General features: G+C 39.2%; 1 protein-coding gene and 1 long non-coding RNA gene across 3 annotated transcripts in view; both read left to right on the top strand.

The window, feature by feature from the left end:
* The window catches only part of LOC148186047 (uncharacterized), a 70,339-nt gene extending 68,526 nt beyond the window's left edge, over positions 1-1,813 (top strand). Inside the window, exon 3 of the long non-coding RNA XR_015775330.1 lies at positions 232-1,813. This is a non-coding gene — a long non-coding RNA (uncharacterized LOC148186047). The remainder of the gene's footprint in view (positions 1-231) is intronic.
* A 498-nt stretch (positions 1,814-2,311) lies between these two features.
* The window catches only part of agtr1b (angiotensin II receptor, type 1b), a 34,302-nt gene continuing 22,735 nt past the window's right edge, over positions 2,312-13,878 (top strand). For both annotated transcript variants that reach the window (XM_088071656.1, XM_088071657.1), the window contains exon 1: positions 2,312-2,713. The gene's annotated coding sequence lies outside the window, so the exon portion shown is untranslated. The remainder of the gene's footprint in view (positions 2,714-13,878) is intronic.

Raw genomic sequence — 13,878 nt, 5'->3', positions numbered from 1 at the left:
GTGTTGAAAATGACAAAGTTCACGACCAGCTGAACCGTATATCATATTACCTTTATGTAGGGAAAAAGGCGCTTGGAAATTCAAACAAGCTACAGTATACGCTACATTTCTATTTGTGTTTGAGCATGCATTGCCGTGCGTGTAATGTCACAGAACGTAGCGTGATAAAATGTGGTTGAAGATTATAAAAAGTGAGTCATATTTTTATTATTTTTGATCATTTTCTTCAAGGGGGTCTAACGGTGTCACCTCACGATGACTCTGACTGTGCAGGAGGGGGGAAAACTGAAAACTGACACCAAGAATCCAAGAATACTGTAACTCTAAACTGAAAACACTCCCTCCTCACCTACGCCATCAACTCCACCTCCAGGAGTGCCCTGAACCAGCAGCAGCAGCAGCAGCCGCCGCAGCGGGGGTCTCTCGTAAAATAAACACAAAATTCAGGCTGAAGACTTTACCTGCCCTTTGAGTTTGGAGAGGAAATGCAGGCAGGAAAGGCTGCTTTTTTACCTCTTTTTTTCCCCTGTCTTCACTGTGGACAGGGGACCCAATAACATTAAAAGAGTATTATAATGTCAAAACCTGAAATGAAATCACAAAATAAAACTTTTACGCACTGGAGATACCCCAGGACGGACACTCAATTAAAGGGATGGCGCTGTGTCTCCTTTTAAGGTGACCTTTGACACTGCGTCTCTACTCCAAATCAACACTCTCCTCACACACTCTGCTCAAGCCAACAGGGAGCCTGGAGTTTCTGCAAATGAACGATCTGTCAGGAGGCTGTTTATATCCCCTCTCCCGCTCCTTTATTTAACACTCTCGCATTAAAAGGGAAGAGCTTTTTAATTAGCTATGGACTCTCCTATTTTAATCAACTCACAAGCGGAGTCCAGCTGTGACAGCCTTGACAGGCGAAGACTGGTGACGTTCCGACTGCTGACTCCCCCCCACCCCCTCCCCCAACCCCCCAAAAGAGAGAGGAGACCACTGAATTTGCAATCTCGAGCAGAAAACAGTTTAGCGAGATAGATGGGTTTTGAATTAAAGTGTAACAGCCTGTCTCTTTCCAGCTATAGGACTGTTTGGAGTTATTTTTAATTGAGTTTTTTTTTTGGTTTTTAAATATACACAACTTGTCAAAATGTTTCTTTGTGGGATTGTAAAGGTTTGCCAAAAGCACTCAAGGTACGAAAAGACGCTGTGATTAGTTCTATATAAGATATCTCATATTGGCCTGCTCTCAGTCACATCCAACTTAATCGGCAGAAAAAAATGATGGAATTGTACATTTCTGCATATATTTTTTCTGCTATAATTAATTTGGTAATGATGCAAGCAATACGTAATTGTAAGTTTAGTAATAAAAATACCTAATATTGTCGTCTGTCTGAAGAATAGTAAACATTATATGAAATTACTCACTGATTTGACCAACAAAAATGTTATCAAGACACTCAACATTTGTATGTTTTATAATATTTTTATTTGATGTAGGCTTATATCCCACTGGCTTATTGTTACTGTTTTGTTTGTATGTGTTAAATAATGAACTTGTGTAAAAAAAAAACCCAACAAAAACAAAGTTTCCTTTTGTTGTGGTGTGTTGCTTTGGTTGCATTCAGTAAAGTATTGTCAGGTTTGTAGAGAATCAGAGGTGGAGCTAGCTTTTCCACCCTATCATATTTATGAAAACTTAGTCACATAAGAGGAAAATGTCATGTTTCTGATTTAGCGGGCGAGCTGTCAATATACCAGACAGCAGATTTACAGAGATAAACACCAGGCGGTGCTAATTCTCCAGTCAGAAACACAGGATTATTTCATAGAATATAATTGTTTGGTTTTTGTTTGCTTGTTTAATTATTTCTGTTTTTGTAGTTTTATTGTATTAAATGATTTTTTTCATGAATTTCAAGTATTTTATATATTTTTTTTTTTTTTTTTTTTTTTTTTTTGTATTTTCATGATAACAGATTGGAAATGTAATTTTTCTGTTGGACAATTGATCGCCAACACCCCCGCTCCCATGTTAGTGAATGGGACACAGACCAAACTAAAAACTAAAATGAAATACCAAATATATGTTTCCCCAAATACGGTTTCTGTCACTGAAGGTTGTTGTCATCACCCCAATATTTGTTTGTTTTTATGATAGGTTTGGTTTTAGTGAGTTATTCAAACACGAAGGGGCGTTTCCGCCATGATTGACAGCTGTGTAAACCAAACCGCACGCTCGCATTCAAACGCGCTGCTCGCGATTGGTCGGACAGGTGTATTGGCGGGTAATCGCTACTGCGCAGACTCCGGCTGCTGAATGACCGCATCAGCGCAAGATGGCAGCGCCCGTGTTTCGGATATTTTCGCCTCATTTTTAAGCATTACGGAGTAAGAGGCGGCGCGTCGTTCATTTTTAGATACGGAGTTTGGTCAAACCTGATTTTTCTGTTCGTTTCAAGTAATAATTTGAGGAGTGAGTCTCTGTTTTTATCCGCCGTTTCGCCTCGTCAGCGGAAATGTTTGACGTCTTTTTTTTTAAACTACACACTGCAGAAGGGGACGTGATTAGCATACAGCAAGCAATGGATTTCACACGACAGTTTTTACAACTTGGATTAAGTTTTTTATGAAAATCCTTTGGATTATTTCGCTCGTGGACTAAAGTAATATAAATAATCGAGGGATGGACACAGATTGGACTTCTTCAAAGGTAAGGAGCGTCGCCTTTTCTACTCGGTTTTGTTTACTGTCAGTAAATCTGAGTGCATTTTACTTTGCTGCTTGTGGTTTTCTGAAAATGAACCGATCGACTGAACTGTGTTGAATCTAACTAAGCTAATAATGTGAGGCATGTTCATACTGACAGACGTTTAAACTGATGTTTCAGTGCTTCTCTCAGGTTAGCTAAAGCGGGTCGTCTCTGGATGACCCAGTGTGGTTTTTTAAAAAAAAGTAGAAGAAGAAAAACTACAAAACTCTCCTAATCGAGTCATAGTATAGATACTTTTGGTCAAATATTACTCCAATACCAGTGAAAATTGCAGTGTGAAATTAGGCTATTACTCGAGTTAAAGTAATGGATTACTTGCTTTTATTTTAAAAAAAACAAACAAACAAACAAACAAACCCCAAAGTAATTACAAAAATGTAATGTGCACTTTTCTGTAGATGCAGCTTCTTAAAAAAAATTAAAATAATGAATAAATTAATAAATAAATACACAGCCTACCTTAACATTTCACTCATACACTTGCAGCATTATAACTGTTCAAAAGCAACTTGGTTTGATAGAAAAGTCTTACCAACGCAAAATAATGAATTCACAACCTAAAAATAACTTTTCAGACAATTTTTGATTTTGGAGGTAACATTCACCTAATTTATAAGGACAAAAGTCAATTTGTGCAAACAGTGCAAATAATGTTTGTGTGAGGATGCAGCACCCGGCTATAGGATATGTAGAACACTTTAATATAATATGTTGATGCTTTTGTCTTTTGGCGTTGATTTTGGTGTCACTGTATGTATTGTATTGTATTTGTATGTGACAATTGCTGTACAGCACACAAAGAATTTCTGAATGGAAAAATATCTATCTGTCTATCAATCAATCTATCTATCTATCTATCTATCTATCATGGCCGGGCGTGCTGCTGATGTGTGGCCAAAAAACAGTTTTGTTTTTGGGTGGTCCCAAACAGCATCTTACCTAGGTGTCACACAAATGTAATCACAACTATGTCAAGTTAAAAACATTTCTATGGTTCGTATGAAACATGCAAATGTAATGTTTCCTTGTTTTGTAGAATTGTCTTATCCCAACCTTCTGCTGGCTGGGTTGTCAAATCTCATATCAGTGCATTAAAGCCTTTAAAAACATTTAATTATCCTGGACATTGTGCCAAAATGTGCAGAATGTAGCGTACTTAATCAGCTTCCTTTATCAGCAAATTTGCATCATCTATCTTCACTCCGGCCGCTGACTTCTGTCTTTCATCCCCGCAGTGGCTTTAAGCCCTTAAAACACAACAAAACCGAAAGTATAACAGAGGTTTCTGTTCCAGCCATTTGATGTAGCTGCCAGGCAGCCAGTGGGATGCTTCGAATTTAATTTCCTCTTTTCAAGATGCAGCTTTTATTTACATGACAAGACTGAACAGATTGCGTCGGCCCTGGAAAAAATAAATGAAAGAAGACAAAAAAAAACAAACAAACTTTGGCAAATTAAAGCAGATATTTGCCAAACAATTTAATGCAATTAAAACGGAGAGAGCTGTGGAGTGCGTAATGTGAGTCCACTCACTTCAACCGTCAGTGACTTTTTGATCTTTTATTATACATAGGAGAGTAGCCTACTGCTAGACTGTGATGTGCAATCTGCTCGCCTCTCATACTGTCATGCAAATACATTAGCTTAGGAGATGGGTCCCTTCACAGTAGTCTCAATGGACAACACTCATTAAACTAATTACACATTGAACCTAAACTGAGTGGAGCGTAATGAGGTATGTGATATTCACAAGGAACTTATGCCGCTGGGAGTACGGCAATGGAAATTTGTGATGCCACCATCCACACCTGCCCGAAACCACAAATACTGTAAAAACATAACGTGCTTTTTCAAAAGTGTTTGAGTAATTGCTAATTTGGGTTATGTGGACCGCTGGAGCGGGTATGAGGCTGAATCACTCTGAATCCAAAACCTTATGGATTTTTACTGCGGCAAATGTTTTTGTTTTGCTCTGTTTGTTTATGTTTGTCAGCAGGATAACGAAATAACTACTGGCCCGATTTTCATGAATTTTGGTGGAGGGGTGTAGCATTATCCAAGAAAGAACTCAATTTATTTTGGAGCAGATCAGAATCACGGGTTTGATACAGAAATTATTTTTCACTTTCATTAACATTGCAAGATAGGGCATTTGGCCTTAGCACAGGTCTGCTCTTCTTGTCTGTAAGTTTAGGACTCATTTTTTGTGAGTTAATTTAATTATTGAAGTTTAATTTTTTGTGTGGCCTGCCCTTCCTGTGTCCAAGAGATCAGTCAAAGTAGGTGATAGTTGAGCACTGTTTGTGTCCTGGTCAAAGGTCAAAGGAAACCCCAGAGAGCTGCAACTTAATAGATGCTACAGTTACACAAATTCTTTATCTTCATTTACACAAAATCATCTGGATATCCATGTGTTTTTACTTATTCTCCTAAACTAAAACACAGATGGAAATCAAGGATGGAGCCAACTGTACCATACACAGTCACAATCAAGTTTTCCATAAATCTCTCACATTTCCATTGAAACCTGTAGTCAGAGAGAAACATACACAGACAATAAAACACAGGAAGAACAGCGTGCTTCTGTGAGTTCAACCTTTTTTTCTGAAAAACTGGAGATTCGTTATCACACTCATGCAGGCTGCCATTCAGAGTTTAAATGCTGTAGGAAAAGGACATGGAGGCAGAGTCTAGACCAAAGCCAACAACACATCAAAGATGAGGGACCATCGAAATTGTGAAGTCACTCGGAGTTGACGCTGCTAAACTAGTCACCTGTGCAGAAGAAGAGTAACTGCATGCTCTTCAAAGACAGCAAATCGGCTGGCACATCAGCATTTCAGTGTTCAGTGAGCATAAATCCCAGATGAAGCAAAAATAGAACCCCCAGCTACTCTCTCGAGCAGACTTTCGTAAATAACTCTTTCAAGCAAAACGAGTGCACACTAAGCAAGACGCCCAGCTGCAGCGTGTGATTCCCATTCCTGGAAACTTTGTGAAGGGCCTAGACAAAAACTCTGTTTCAGTAGCAAAAAGAGCGTCTGGCATCTTTGCTTCACCGCTTCTTCTCTGGTGGTCCAAGGTTGTCTGAGAGGTATCCTGTAAGTAGCCGAGATAGAATAACATCTCATTTCCACCTGTCTCTAAGTAAGTGAATCAACCAGAAGTCCGTTCATTCCAATGGGAATCTGGGATCTCTGATGTTTTGCTGCAAGATTGGCAGATTTTGGACAAATTGTATGCGCTGTGTGCCACAGGAAGTTGGCATAGAAATAAGTCAGCTATTAGCCTGTATCAGCTGTTGCATTAAATTCACATATGTTTTCAATGTCTAGTAGAAAGGTTTGATGGCATATTCAGCTAACATTGGTAACGTGCTAGCTTCGTAACATACAGTGTGCATACATAGTGTTTCATGTCACAACATATTTCACAAAACTTGCTACACACCTGGCAGGCTAACCTCCTCACCTATCTGATGCAGTGCATTATTGGTCCTGTTTTTGTCTTGATGCTCCAAGCACATTTTCCTTAACACTAGATGTCAGTTAAATGTCCAAAAACAGTTAACTACTCTCCCATTTCTGCAGTTGCATTTGCAGTAGGGGTGCAGTCCTTATACTGTATGAAAATATGGACAAAAAACAAAACTCTGGAAACGACGCATATGGGTCCTGTACCAGGCCCCCAGAAAGTATGCAGATTTTTGTGGCAGCCAAATGTAGAATTACATCCGTTACATCCGCCCAAAAAGACTTTTAAAGAGGCGTCTGTTAATAGTGGATACATTTTTTTTAACATCTCAACCCCTGTGAAATGACTTGTCAGAATTTGATCCAGTTGGGCCGATAAAAGTTGGAGAGTCTAAAAGAGCCACATAATTTAGGATTTTATCCCATTTCAAGTTAGCAGAGGGCTAAACCAGCCAGTGGCCAGCTTGGCCGGTGGAAGTTTCTAGCGTGCCTGCTCTGGCGGGCCACGCAGTGCGGAAGCAAAGCTGATCATCTGGATAATTTTATATGCGGCTGTTTAATTTCTTTGGCATCATGTGCCACTGAGCAGCTTCGTAGGAAAGAAAAAGGGCCGTGCCTCCAACACTGTAATCTAGTTCTCTTTATACATCCGTGTCCTGCGCTCGTCATGCTGCTTCATCATTTCACAAATACTTGCTACTAGTGTACAAGTTGGTGCCGGTCAGGAAGCAGTCTTTTTTAACCAAGGGAGGTGTCACATTAGGTAGACCACTGGGGCTCCTCTAAGACCTAAGAGCAAGGATTATTTATCGGCCAAATCTCTGACCCCATTCAAGCTCGGTGATTGACCTGTCCAGAAATCTGTGAGATGAATACTTTTGGCTTGAGTGGCCGTCTTGTTTGTGTCGCAGGGTACAGAGACATGCTGTTACTAGCTGTCACAGTCTGAGCTGTCAGAGGGAATATTATGTTTTAATATTCAACCGTTTCCTTATGTCCCTTTATAGAGAAGCACACTTCCTGCTCACAGCTGGAGGTAGCAGAGATAAAGTGGGTGGCCACACAATCATCCAGTTGGGGATGCCAAAGGGGCCAATTTTTTTCAAGTATTCAGGGAAAAGAGGGAACTTAACACATAAGGACCATTTTTATGTACAATGCATCTGCTGTACACGTCAAGTTACTTCAAAACTTGATAAAGAAAACCTTTTTTGTTAGCTTCATCCTCTGTACACCTCCACAATTTCTGTGTGTGCTTGGGGAAGAAGTAGGAAAGCATTTAATTCTTTGTGCGCTCCATGCAACCTTCTAAGAAGCATGAAGAATTAATTCATCGCTACTTTTATACATTGCTAATAAATTTGCACTGCTGTGTTTATTACATCTCACACTGAGGAGAGGGTATCACATTTCATTTGGCAGGACTGTTTGTTAAAATGTTTTATTTCACTACAAACTCTAATTCTCTGGCTTTCCGAGCCACCCCGCCTGCTTTCGTTCCCCCTTTTATTTATTCTTCTCCTCCTCACTTCACTAAATGTATCCAGACTGGCTGTGATGGTGTGTGCTGGAAGTTTTCCATGCATCATAATTGTTTCGCTAATTTACTATGCTAATTGAGCAATTAATTCGGGAACAGGAGATTAGAAGGGGGCAAAAATACAGAAATAAATAAACAAGTAAAGCGTTGAGTGTTACCGCCGGGGCTACCGTTTTGTTCCGACATTAGGGATGCAAACTGACTCAAATACTCCAGCATGTTTGCTTCCTTTGCCCAAGGCTAGCTAGTTGATGTGCTGGGTGTGCAGGCACGGAGTTAGCATCCCTAACTTCTCACCACAGGACTTGCGAACATTCAGCCGCTAACTGCACGCCACAACACATCAATTGAACTCCAGTGGTGTGGTCAAACTAAATCGTTATCGCTGCGTTCGCTTCCACTGATTTAAGCTGCCATTTTATTGCTGAGCACCTTAAACTGAATACATAAAAGGAGGAGGTCATTTAAGTGTCGCTGTAATTTCAACAGTCCCAGTTGCGGAGAAATTTCATGAAGCAGGAAAGTAGAGAGGGGTTTTAATGTGAAAGGGGAAACTCAGCACAATGTGAAGAACATAAAGGAGTACAAAACAACTCAGTCTGTGAGAAAATAAATTTAGAATTACCACCCTGCGCTTGTATGCCTCCGCAAACCAGCCAAGTTGCAGTTTACATCCATGCCTGTATATCCGTAATGCACTCTTTAAAGGAATTTGTTTGAAAGAAATACACGGATGCTTTGCACAGATTTTTAGCCTGACAGCACGGATACATAAAATCACCACAGTTTTTTAGGGGGGCGTCCAAGATTCATGTTAATTATTTTGTATCCAAACAAATGTGAAATTAATGTCACAATCTCTCCCTCTGTTCCTAAATTGTGACTTTGAATAATGGCCATAAAGGTGTTTTTTTCTGGGACATTATAACATCGCAGGTTGACCTTTGACCTTTTGGAAATAAAATCTTATCATTTGATTATTTTATCCTACTTAACATCTGTGTGAAATGTTGTCGTAATTAGGATATGAATTCTTGAGTTATGACAGAAAACATGTTGACCTTTGACCATCAATTTCTAATCAGATCATTCTTGAGTCCAAGTGGACGGAGATTTGTGCCAAATTTAAGGAAATTCCCTCTGGGAGGTTCCTGAAATTTTGCGTTCACAATGATAAAATGTCTGTATGACCATAAATATTGTTGGAACACAAATAACTTAGATGGCAAAAGGACCTGAACTACTATAATAATACAGCAGGAGACACTCAGGAGAGCGCGGGACCTTGCATGTCTTCCATTTTTCATGTTGTACAAGAACAAAACATCAGATAAAAGCACAATAAGTGACATTAACTTTAATCAGGGTTTGTACTTTTTATCTTAGAAGTCAGGACAAAGAAACTGCTAACTGCACCGCAGCTGAACTTACATCGACTCTCTTTCTTCATGTCATGAAATGACCTCTCACTAAATTCATCTTTTTTGTGTGTAATTCAGATAGAAAACCACAAGATGGCAGCCACCCAATTCACATCCAGCATTCAAGTGATTTTCAGACTGGCAGCTCTCCACTAAACCAAAAACACTTTAAAAGGTTTACCTGCGCTAAATGTTCATGGGTGCAATTATTGGCACTAAATCCCTCTAACCTACAGCGCTTATTGTTCGGTATATTATGTGTTAAAGAAAAATAATGTTCAATTATGTTCAATATGTATGTTCAAACAGATATACATTAGATACAAGATACATTTTTACTCCCTTTTAGGGAAGTAAAGAACAACCAAAGACTATCGGAGATGTGGAATTTTAAACTTTATTTGAAATGAGTTACAGAGGAAAAATAATCAGACAAAGTAAGCAAAGAGAGGCTTTCATTCAGCTGTTATTTCATGCGTCCACCATGGGGCAGAGTTGAGACATGCATCAGGGAGTCTTCACAACAGAGGTGATCAAGTAAAACTCTTTCATTTTACTTCACTATTAAACATCACTGCCTTAAACAGTCAGTGGCAAATCACTAAACTCACCAAAATCATGTCTACAGAATTTAAAAAATGCTCTCTGAAGTTATGTAAATTGTATGTTTCAAACACACGTGGAAAGGACAGATATAGCAGCACAAAGGTTATATATTTTCACAAGACTCACACATAAAACTGGGCACATCGCGCAGATTATGGAAAATTACAAAGCTTATCAGTGGAAACAGAGAGGCAGCTGTAACTGGAAGTAATCTAGTGGCCCACCACCTATCAGCCCGCTCTCTCTAGGAACAGCGTTTTTGTGTCGATGAGTATACATCCTCGCGGTGACATCAGCAGAGCCTGGTTACGCACAGTTAACAACCTGCCTGGTGACGCCTTTGTTTCTCCGTGTTTCAGCGGGCTGCAGATGAGTGGGCTTAATGGATGTAGAGCTTGTGAAAAATGAAACAGTGAGAGCCTTTCATGTGCCTGACTTTGAAGACCTATAGATGACGTAAACAGGCTCCTCTTTATTATTGTGTGCGTGGTCGAACAGATGGTCTCGCTGTATGGAGCTTTATGTTATATATCATGGCTAAGATACAGTATTATAGTGTTTGACAGTGTCTGTTAAATATTTAGCTGTGCGATGAAAATGTAACCCCAAAATAGCACAATAATGTATGTTATCCAGGCTAATTCAGTGCTGAAACAGCCGATTAATCACCACGTGTGACACCCTTTTTTGAGGATATAATATCAAAGTAATGAAGAAAGAATAAAGAGGGAGAGAGAGGTAATTAATGGAGACTGGATTGTGCACATTTTTTAAATTAAATTTCCCTCTTTAATTCCTCCCTAATGCCTTTCTTTGATTTTTTTCTTGAGTCCTTAATGCTTTTATTCTCTCCTTATATGTGGTGTAATGTCACAGCCACTCCATATTACTGAGGTTAAAGGAACAGTGTGTAAGATTTCAAGGGATTTAGCGGCATCTAGTGGTGAGGATTGCAGATTGCACGCAGCTAAAACGTTTTGCTTTTAGAATTTGTTCAGTTCACATTGTTCAGGAGGTTTCGACTGTGAGCCGAATTATCTGCAGACATCGGACTGTTCAAAACAAATGGACCAGGTTAACACGAAATAAAGCAGTTTCAAATAAATTCAGTGTGTTTTTCGACGCTCTCATCACTTTGGCCAATGTGGGAATGTGAAAAGGCCCTCTCTAGAGCCAGTGCTTTGTTTGTCCGTTCTGGGCTACTGTAGAAGTATGCCATTGCAACATGGCGATCTTCACAGATGGGGACCACTTCCTATGTCGATATAAACAGCTCATTCTAAGGTGAAGAATAGAAAACATTTTATTTTCAGATTATTGTAAACTAAAGTAAACCTTTTTTTTTTTTATTATATTCCATTTCTGCCCATATATTCCTCTAAATCCTACACACTGGACCATCAGTTACACCTGCCTACCTACCACCCCTCTGTAATTTTATTACTCCTGCCTTTCATAATTTCTTCTTTAATACCTTAATTTCTTAACTCCTTTATCCCTCAGTCCCCTCCTTGAATAATTCATCTTTCCTTTCTTCGTTGATTCCCACCTCCTCCATCCCTCTGTTCATGTCTTCCCCAAAGTTCTGTCAAGTGTCGAATGTAAAGAGGACTCACACACTTTAACCCCGTGAAACCTGGATCAGCATCAGTTTTCATGTGCCGTGTTCAAACATCTTGAACAAGCATTTAAACTTTTGAGATGTGACTGCTTTGATTTTTTTAGAATTATCATAGATATTTATTAAAAATGAGGTTACAGAAAAACTCTTTTTTTTAGCACTTTTTCTGGTTATTTCTTGTTAAGTTGCTTATTGTCTTCTTTTTCTTTAAAGAGAAACAAACCCACTTGCTCATGTTTTAAAGGGTTTAAAGTAACTGACAGTTTCACATTACACCACCCCAAATCTTATTTCAGCCCAGTTGCCAGAATAAAATGTTGGCTTTTTTTTTTTTTGGAAACCATGGATATTTTACATTTGTATGTTTCATTATGACACAGTTCACGTAACATGTTTATGAGCTGAGTTTCTAACCAAGTGGATGCGTTGTTGGTGGATGGCGAGACTCGGATCAGGATGTTTGCCAAGCAGCAGACAGCAGCTTACGACTGTTCGAAACCGACAAAAGTGGGTGTTTTTTAATGAGAGTTTGGGGCATGTACACTTTTAAAGTGACAAAAACAGACATTTTAAGCCACAACATGAAGTTTTCTTAACAATAATCAAGTTATTTTTGTGCCTAAACCTAACCAAACATTAACTATAGTGTTGTCACTATATAAAATATATATTGTGGTAAAATGCCAACATTTGCTCTGGCATTTGGGTAGCTTTATTCTGCTTCGTAACAATCCAACACATTTGCTTCAGTCATGACAATTTGGACATGTCTTATGTGTGCAATCTCCCATAGTGACCTTTCCCATTGAAAATGAGTCTTAATCATCATTTCTTTTTTCTTTTTTATATCTACAGTATGTCATGCAGTCTTTTAGAAGCATGAGAAGTACATCTGTAAACCCCCGCATTTCCATTGTGCAAACTGTGTTGCACAATCTACATGGGAAACAGGCATGGGAAACGTGCTCTTTAAACAGGCTGAACCTTAAAAACCAGTTGCCTGAGAGCCTAACTTTACCATGGAAGAAAACAGTTTCTCCTGAATAGTTAACATACTGCATATGTCCTAAAATGCAGAGGTCCTGAATCCTAAACGTCAGTTGCTGAGAAGAATATGGGAAGATGTCCCTCAAATGTCAACATAATTAGTGAGGGTTTCCTCAAAGCACTTTGCCCTGAGCACTGTAACTTATGCTATATATAATATGAAACAGATGTACAGTGAAGGAAATAACCCATGGGAGAAAGAATAACAGAAATTGTTTTAAATTTGTCTGAATGCAGAGAATCCATTGAGTTTTGCCGTCCTGGAAATTGTGACTGTAATAGAGTTTGATCGCTCTTTTTTTGGTTTATACGCAAATTTATTGAACTGATGAACTCTAGCAGGTTTCCTCTCGACAAAGCATGACATGAATAATGACAAAGAGTGACTAGTTCTCAAAAAAAGAATTATATAATGGTTTAAAATGGCTGAATGTATTCCTAGGCTAAATGTTAGTGGAATAAGACGTTGTTATGAAGCCAGCCCTTGGGAAGTTAAAATTAGTGGTTGGAACAGGATGACACAGAGAAACAAATGTAAATCCATGCCAGAAAAAAAAATTGGCTTTCTACCATCTGTGTAAAAGGAAATAACTAAGAGCTGGGACTTCAGAAATTAATAACATATTATACCCGAAAACCATAACTCAATCCATGTTCATTTCCATTCTGCTGTGTTGAGTCCGTGTTTAATTGGTTTGCTTTTTATTGGAAAGACAATCTGCAATATGCAGCCAAACTGCAGACAAAAACAATACAATTTTTGTTAATTCAAGTAGTTATCAGTGGCCTCTGCCTTGTTATGGCTTTTAATGGGTCTGGCTCATTGTAAATGGTCATTATTAGCGCTGTTGTCCTTTTTGTGATGTAATTAAGCAAGCGACAGAGACAAAAGGCTAATGAGCAGCTTCTGTTGCACGGAAGGTCAGTGACAAACTAAACTCCCATGTGATACGAGTGAGAAAGCGTTTGTGAGAAAGGTGTGTGCGCGACAATCTGAACAGTAGGGCACATGCACTTGGGGATTGATGCACCACGGTGTCTCATGTCCAAATCTATATGGCCCTTTTAATCCAATGAAAAATGAGAAGTGTGCGGTAACTTTGTTAGAAGTGGGTAATGCAGCCAGGGGAAAGGGAACAGGAGCCAGATTTGCAGGCCTCCTCCACATTCAGTGTAAGAGCTAACCTGATTTTCACTGCGCTCGCTCTGAGACCAATATCTGCCCGCATCACACAAAGCCCATCAGGAGTGATTAAATAAACATGATGGACAGGTTTCTGAGAACCTATTAAGTGTGACGTCTGTTTACAACGTGATTTTGTGTCATATTACCATCAAATTTAGCGCTTTACACTCTCAAGGTGTGACCCTCGCTCGCACCTTTTTGTGTGGTGCTT

The sequence above is a fragment of the Plectropomus leopardus genome, chromosome 21, assembly GCF_026936395.1.
Source record: "Plectropomus leopardus strain MGB_pleo_1.0 chromosome 21, ASM2693639v1, whole genome shotgun sequence".
NCBI classification, from domain to species: domain Eukaryota; kingdom Metazoa; phylum Chordata; class Actinopteri; order Perciformes; family Serranidae; genus Plectropomus; species Plectropomus leopardus.
Note: the sequence above shows the minus strand (reverse complement) of the source record. Positions and strands in the feature narration are given on the sequence as shown.